Source organism: Thunnus thynnus, chromosome 21, assembly GCF_963924715.1.
Source record: "Thunnus thynnus chromosome 21, fThuThy2.1, whole genome shotgun sequence".
Lineage (NCBI taxonomy): Eukaryota > Metazoa > Chordata > Actinopteri > Scombriformes > Scombridae > Thunnus > Thunnus thynnus.
This window is the reverse complement of record NC_089537.1, coordinates 24,355,872-24,364,358: the sequence shown is the minus strand read 5'-3', so window position 1 is coordinate 24,364,358 and position 8,487 is coordinate 24,355,872. Positions and strand designations below refer to the sequence as shown.

At 40.4% G+C, this 8,487-nt stretch overlaps 1 long non-coding RNA gene across 2 annotated transcripts; it reads left to right on the top strand.

The window, feature by feature from the left end:
* The first annotated feature begins 394 nt into the window (after positions 1–394).
* LOC137173220 (uncharacterized) lies at positions 395–4,530 on the top strand. 2 transcript variants are annotated; one of them, XR_010925136.1, is made up of 3 exons: positions 395–496; positions 838–919; positions 4,165–4,530. It is a non-coding gene; the product is annotated as an uncharacterized lncRNA (long non-coding RNA). The 2 variants fall into 2 exon arrangements; XR_010925135.1 differs by having other exon boundaries at positions 838–923.
* Positions 4,531–8,487: the final 3,957 nt, after the last annotated feature.

Sequence of the window (8,487 nt, the reverse complement as noted above, 5' to 3'; positions counted from 1 at the left end):
CAGTCGGAAATCAAGTGCATTTGTAGTTGTTCCAAATGGAAGTCACTTACCGAACATCCTGTACCAAACAGTTTGGGATGAATACACATATTGTTACACCCCTACCTAAAACCTTTCTCTGATGACCAAAACAATATAAACCAGAAGAGCACATATTGTATATCTACAGTAATGATTACACAGGTGCTGTGTACAGACTAAATGATGATAATTCATAAAAAAGCACTAACTTTGAAGTAATTCCATTGTTATTGGTCAAAAGTGTCATCAAAGGTAACATTTTCACTATGACCATTGTTCTGACCCCAGTCTGTGTTTGTTGTAAATTAGTGACATGTACAAGCAGGTTGAGGTACTGTTCATTTAAGATTCTCCCCAAAATGCTGTATCTTCTATGTTGTTTTTTAGTCTACACAGCACAGCCAAGCAGTAAAACATACAGGCTCAGTGCAGCCCCGTAGAGTTTTTTGGTTTGATCTTTGTAGTAGAGCTGTATGTAAGTATGGTCACTTAACTTTGTGTCATTTATTTATTTAGTTATGTGCTTAAAAAAAAACATTGTTAAAAGGATTTTGTTGTAGTGGGTTTGAGACGAGCTAACTACCTGCTAAGCTAATCAACAGACGCTTTTGCTAGCATAGACTGATTTCTAAGTCAACACATTACTAACACAAACTTATGTTAGTCAGTTTGTATAAGTTATGTAGGCTAACTGTTACCTCATTTGGAAACCTGTGAAGAAGGAAATTGTTGTCTTGTTTTTGCGCATATTTAATTGTGTTATGTAAATCAACATGAAGTACAATGTACTGAGTCTTGTGTTACCTATCCCTCTAGCTATGCAGTGTGATGCATCTGCAAGGGCAGAATAACCATTTTTAACAAGAGTCTACAGCCATGCTTGCAGCTCTGTGAGGTGGTAGGTAAGACGTTAAGCTTTAAGACTAGTGCAATGCTAATTCACTTCGGAATGGGCCAACTGCTTGACCTCCAGCCGCTAGTTCAACCCATAGAGAAATTAATACAGTTGATGTGAGGTGTGAATGAGTATATATACCAACAACATGAAAGAAATTAACATTCGATTATACACAAATGACATAAATAATAGGCTAAATACTCTAATAGTAAATACATGTTCTTTTCTCATTTCAAGTAAAATAAGGGCTGCATTTAAAAATAAAATAAAATGTGCATCCTAAAATAAAGTGGATCGATCATACTGGGCTCTTAGTTATTTCCTATTTTCTGTGCCTTCAGTTAGGATTTGAGAGGTTATGTTTGTCTGTCTGTAGTGACACCTCACAATTGCCATGGCCTCCAAGCATATGAGACAAACTGGTTTTGAACTGCCCGTAGGAGTATTTCCTTCATTTTGCAAGTAACTACAGTCACTGTATATTGAGCTCTAAGCACTTCCAATATGCGGGTGACCTATGTTGAACAGTGTGCTTGAACGCCTCCTGTGTAGTCACTCACTGCTGATCTGCTAAACATGCTGCTAACGCTATGCTTTCTGTCTAGACATGGGGTAAGAATGTCCATTCTTGATTAAATGCTCTGTTTTTGCTGTCTACTTTTCTCTTTTTGGAGCACTTTTCTCTGTCTTGTCTCACGCCTTGTCTCTGTCTCTCCCTGCCCTACCCCTGCACAGAGCAAAGCGGCTCATTGATCACTGGTTTATGCACAGTTTATTAATATTAAATGTATCACATGTCCAAATTGCACCAAATTCGACACTGCACTTCCTTTGTCTCCCATTAATGCACCCACCAAGTGTGGAGTTGATCGGATGAACGGTTCAAGAGATACGTGAATGACATACATACAGACAGACATGATATTAGCATGTTAGCATGCTTAACACGCTAATTGTTTATTAGTACTAAACACAAAGTATAGCACACACTGATGGGAATGTCATTATTTTTGCAGGTATTTGGTCATAAACCAAAGCAGTTTTGACATGATGGTGCTAGATGGACAGTTAAAGGATCACTAAAGTCATTGAGATTCATCCCTTGGGGGCCATGAATTTTTGTACCAAATTTTGTCCCAATCCATACAGTTCATGTTGAGTAAAAATTTCATGTCAGTCCATCCTATAATTGATGAAACATTTCACTCAAAACCAAAAAGGTCAATCTCATAGTGGTGTTAGAGCAGTGGTGGACTCAGGCTAACTGAGGGACAGGAGCGAAAAAATATATAGGGCACCTGATACATTCAATGGGCCCCATCAGCAGAAGACAACGATGTATGTTGGGTAAAAAGGCTATATCCCCAATTAAGATTAAGATTTTATGGGATGATTCAGAATATAAGGAAAACACCTCTGTATTAAAAGCATGTACTTTTTAAACATTTATTTTGAAACATCTCTGTAATAAAATACAGGGAATGAGTAAGGTTTTAAATATTTATTTCTCAACACATCTGCAGTAAAAACCTGGAAATATTAACATTTTGAGAATTAGCTGTTTTGAGCAGTCTTGTCAGGGAAGCGAGAAGCAAGATTGGTGAAATCAAAGGAGAATTCTTTTGGCCATGAGTTTGTAAATGTTAATGACCTCATTATGGTCAACTGGGATGTCCCTCTCAATGGACAACAGCAGAAGATCTGAGAGCCCTCCTTCTCCACATCTATTTTTAAGCTGGTTCTTGATCACCTTCAGTTTGGAGAATGATTGCTCAACTGATGCAGTTGTCACTGGCAATATAGCATATATTTTGAGGAGTTTTGTCTGTTAGCAGGGTTACTCAAAAGGTTTCCCACCAGATTTCATAACTGTTTTCATGTCTGGATACATTTTTAAAACTTTTTAACATGCCAGGCTTGAGTTCTCCTGGGCATCCCTCTAATTGCTAACGGGTGATGCAAACATACCTGTATCTCTCTCATCTCTTCCCTGCTGCCTCTAGCTGCATTTTGCAGATCTCTTTGTATTGTCTTCACTTTTCTGTCTCTTCTTGGCATTCCTCTACAATTGCAATTTAAACCAAGCTAAAGGGTTGTAAACACAATTTGAGAAAAGAGTACTTTGATTTCCTTTAAGGTGTTACTACACCACCAGGTTGATGTCCAATTTGTAGCAAATATTTACTGAGATGACTAAGTACATATCTAGCCAGCTTACAGCTTAGACTGCACTGACCCAAAGACAACAGAACAATCTAAAGAGGGTGTGACTGAGCAGACTAGTGAGTAGTATTGTGCCAAAATGGAATAATGTCAGCTACAACTACAAAATTTTTAAGGGTGCTTTATTTTCCTAATGGTCAGGCTACATAAAGGATGCATTAATACTTACCATAATGGCCAGTTTACTCAACCGTATTGGGCACAGTATCTCATGTTCTTCACTGGAAGGGCACTTCATCATATTTTCTCTTATACAGTACACCCTATAGGGCACTTCACCATGTGTTTTCTTTCATTGAAAGGGCACTCAATTCTGCACTTCTGTATGTTAGACTAAGGCGAACCCTAAAAGTCACTTTTTCAGAGATTTCATGGCAGTATTCGGTTGACATGTTGGCTCATTGGTTAGTATGCATGACTCCCAATCTGACGACTGTAGGTTTAAAACCCAGTTTTGGGTTCTGTGCGGGTATTCCCTGTGTGAAGTTTTGTTGTCTAGAAACAAGGATAGCACTAATCTTATTTTCAGTAATTTGATCTTGTTTTAAGACTTCTGGACATCCAGAATTATTCTGAGAAATCTTATTCAGTGACAGTCACAAAAGCTCATCTAAAGTGTCTTCACTGATGTTTGATAGGGTATTTTTGCAGTGTGGCAGCAATGCTTGAGAGCAAAGCACATCATAAACCAGCCTCCTGGTTCATCTGTACTTTCACCTTTTGTCATTTGCCTCAAAAAATTATAAGATACAGGCTTTGGATAAACAGACGATACTTGTTAGTAGGACTTGGCTGTTGGCTGTGATCTTTTTTATGGTATAAGAAAAATATAGTGTTACTAGACGTCCTCTAATGATGACTGGTGATTGTTGGAAAACAAACCACTAGCTCTATGGTATGATGATGTCTGCTTAAAGGGGGGGATTCCTTTATATTCACAGAAAAGTGTCACCTTTGTAAAGTGTTACAGCTGCCTCAGCTGCCCATTTGTTCTTTCCTTTCTTGTCTATTGCTCTACCCAGGTCTCCTCCACATAATCAGTCCACAATGAGGTGCACCTGGCCAGGGGGGAAGGGTTAAATGCTCCAGGTTCCTGCTGCAGAGAAGAGGCTTCTTGTTTGTGGACTGCTAGTCTTGCTGCCTCTCGGCCTGGGATTTTATTTTATTCAGTGTTTCTGTATTTTGATTGCTTATAGTATTTATTTAGTGTCTGGGTTGTTTTGTATGTTTTTGTTAATAAATCCCATGGTTTGGATATTTTAAAAGGTGTTGGGGTCTTACTTTGGGTAAATGGAGAATTGTTGTTTCTTTTAACATTAATGTCTTAGCACAGAAAGAACAAAAACTAAATCCAGTAACTTCTCTTTTTTGTTTGTTTTCAAAACTTATTTGATTAACATTTATTTCCTCCTCTACAACACATATAAATGCTTTCATGAACTGGGAACATGTTAAGACCTTGCTATACTGGTAATGGAGAGAGCAAACACTTTGATTTCAATGAAAATTTTGTTGATTCAATATATTTTAAATTCAAATGACAAAACCCAGAACTTAAAGAGAGTCTTCTACAATATGTCAGTACTCATTCTAACATACTATGCAGTCAAAGCACATCCCTTTTTGTTTTTGGCAAAAGATGAGAGAATGAGAGATGAAAGAAGAATGAACATGTGATTCCCTCTGTTACAGCGGAGTCTGTTCATTAACAAGCATTATTCATAACATTCTTTCAAGTCCATTGTCAATCAATATTTCCAAACTCAAGAGGATTTTTAAAATTTCAGGCTTAGTCCAGTCTTCGTCCTAGCGTTGTCAATTAAAGGTCAAAGAAACAACTCAAATGTATTCCTTTTCAAAAAACAGTGAACAAAATAAACAAGCAGGCGGTCATGTCAATCTGTCAGGGATGCAACACGGTAGGATTTGTTTGGTTGAGATAATTTGGTGTTTTTTGTGGATATAGTGCTTCAGTTCAGTTCCACTTTTTCACACTGCACAGGTTTTTCTTGTGCTGCTTCCAATACCTGTCAAAAACCAGCCTCTGCTTTGAACTACCTCTCACCTGGACGAGTGACCACCTGCTCCCCGGCTGAGCAGCGGAGACACAGCTTCATCTCTGTGTTAATGGCTGACGGCTGAGTGGTTGTGGCAGGCAGCCTTCTGCAGCCTCCGTGCCTCGCGTGTCACCCAAGGGCCCGGTGGATGGGAGTGGATGGGTGTGAAAGTGGAGACGGTTAGCACTTCCACATCTGTCAGCTGGGGTTGGCAACTCACACCTAACATTTACGTAGGTGGAGAAAGGCGAGGGCAGAGAGGGCAGGGGAAGAGAAAAAGAAAATGACAGGATGACTATGTGTCATGCATTTGGTTTGTATAAATTTAGAACTACTGTTTGGATGCCAAGACTAATGGAAAAGAGATGGAAAATGGATGAATTAACAACTCACATGTAAAGTAAGGGTCTCTTGTAGGTTTATACATTTTCCATCTCATACGAGTACAACTTTAGGTAGCTTAAAGGAGCACTTCAACATTATGGAAGATTATTTTGGAAGTCTTATTTTCTTTCTTGCCGAGAAGATTGATACCACTCTCATGTCTGTCTTTCTGCTGGTTGCCTGGCAACTTCACAGAGATGACAAGACTCCAGGAAGTGACTCTGCCTGGCCAAGAAATGGTCCAGCACATAACTCCCTGTTAAACCTATGGATGTATAAAAGGATTATATTATACCCAAAGAATGGCGCCCATTTACTTGCATGTAAATTGCTCACCTGGCACATAAGCCACAAACAATTTCTAGCTTCCAGGTTTGCTACAGCTGAATATGTGCAGTAGTGTTTTTCCTACTATGGGGAACATGCTCTTAGGGCCCCAGGGGATTTTTTTCACTGCACTATCAGGAGTGGCAGTTGGAAAAAATTGGCAGCAAGGCTTAGTGGTGTTGCTTTATCAGCTCTCTTCATACATCCATGGTTAAACCACAACATGATGTTCTTCCTCTTTGGTTTGTGTACAGATTAAACAAACAAGATATAACTTGTTAATTAATGATCTTTAAGCAGCTCTCAGGTAAACTGGTTTAACTGGTCACCGCAGCTCAACCTGCTGTTGTTAGCAACATTCAGCATCTTTTTTTTTTTTTTTTTTTTTTTTGCACCAAGATTACATTATGCTAAACCAGTTCTCCACAGGAAATATTAGGTTCTACATCTTTTTTTCTAGCTTTTTTTTATTTGCCATTAACCTAAACCTGAAAAGGGATTTATTCCTAAAACATTAAAGAGTAACTCATCATCAGGCTAAAATGTAGTGTTTTACTACTCCGGTGGGTGTGGTCATAAGTGTGCTTTGGTTATGCCTGTAACAGTGAAGTCATAAGATCCTGGAGTACACTTATACATCACTGCGGCAAGGTGACAAGATACAAGATTTTCACAGGGAATTAAGTTACTTTTAAAAGGTCTACAGGTTATCTGCTCAAGTATAACACCGCTTCAACTAGAGGAAGCATAGTCAACCATGAAATGAGATGACAAATTATTTTATAGAGACTTTTTGATCCTAGAATATGGAAAGTAAACCCCAGGAACATGCTTCACTTTTTGCTGACACCAGTGGAACAGAGGTTAGCACCGAACATGATGTCATGACCTGTTTGCAAACAGCTGCCTACTTACACATCCAACAGACACAGAACGTTAGTTATGTAACATAACTTCAGATTCTATGAGTATAGGTGTAACTTCTAACCTCTAAGAGCTGTCAATACTGGATTTATCCCCATATGCATGCGCAGTCATGAGGATTTTCTTTCCCATCATTGTAAATTGTACAGTTGCCTCTCTCAGGTTCCTATACAGTATATAACACAGTCAGAACCTGAGCTCTGCTCCCAAAAAGCTGGTATTTTCTTCAGCTAATCCCGGTGGAGCAGGGGGCCTAAGTCTTAGAGGGCTATGCCTATATTCATAGAATCTGGAGTTACGATACGTAACTAACTTTCTATTTTGTATAGGGTTTGTCCTTTAAGAGCTGTCGCTGTTGGGTTAAGGGCGAAGCTGATGTAATCAATGCCTGCTGTGACACCAAGGTCCACAAGCATATAACATACACCAGTTCACAACCCAATAAATGTGAAGTGTAATAAGGCAGGGAGGCACCGGCTGTGCCATGCTTAACACCATGTCAGCCCTGTGTGGAAAAGGGGCCAAGTGATATTACACTCTCCCCAAATAGCACTGCCGCTGCAGAAGGGTGGGATGTTGATTACTTATCATAAAGGTCCCCCATGCAGCCCACTAATCCATGATGATGGTATTAAAGGCGCAGGGTTTGACATGTGCGTAAAAGCGCCAGATCTGACCACGCATCATCTGCCATTTAGCATGTTTAAAACTAAATGAGTCAGGGTGGACTCAGACACTTCATGCAGGTTAAAATAGATGAAAGGGCATGGAGAAGCCCAAGGTGCTGCTGCACAGATGTCTGCCACTGTCATCCTTCTGAGGAGGGCCGTGGATGAGGATAAGGCTCTCGTGGAGTGCGCCTGGACGCCCTGCTCTGCTCCTGTTGCAATGTTCAATAGTGTGAGGGCATCGCACAGCCAGTGAGACAGACAATGTTTTCACAGAGCCATGCCTTCTGAGCAGATCCACCTTCTCCTTCTCAAACCTGTCCCACAACATCTGGATGAGTGTGGGACTCAGATTCCACTCATTGGGGGATGGACCCCCACATCATCATCAAGTCCACAGCACAGTTCTGTACCACTGGGATGTACACTGCTCTGATGGAGAGCCGGTCTCTGTGTGACCACAGCAGGAGGCTCCTGGCTATTTCCAGCAGTTGGGCTGAGCGCACACTGCCCTGATGGTTAATGTATGCCGCTACTGTCATGTTGCCTGTCCTTACTATGACATGTCTGTTTGTCAGCAGTGGAGCAAAATGTTTTAGCACTTTGAGTATCCCTGGACAGCTCCAGACAGTTTATGTGCAGGGATGATGGATTCTCACATTTTCCCCCCACAGCCTGTGACTTGCACATGAAGTGTAGCCTCTTGAAATTAGCCTTGATATCCATGTATTCATGGGTAGCAGGCTTTGCCACATTGAGCAGTGCTCTGTAAGCTGTCACATGCTCATCACAGCCCATGAGAGGGCCGTCTTGAAAGGGCTAGTGCTGGCTGTGGTGGTGGAAAGCTCTGTGTTCAGTTCCGTGCATTCAAACCATGAGTCTGAAATAGGCTGTGCTGAGATATCACCACATCAACTTGCCCTGATGGGTTGGAGGTGGGTGATGATTCTTTACGGTCAGTAATTTATATTTTAAGTGAGGATTT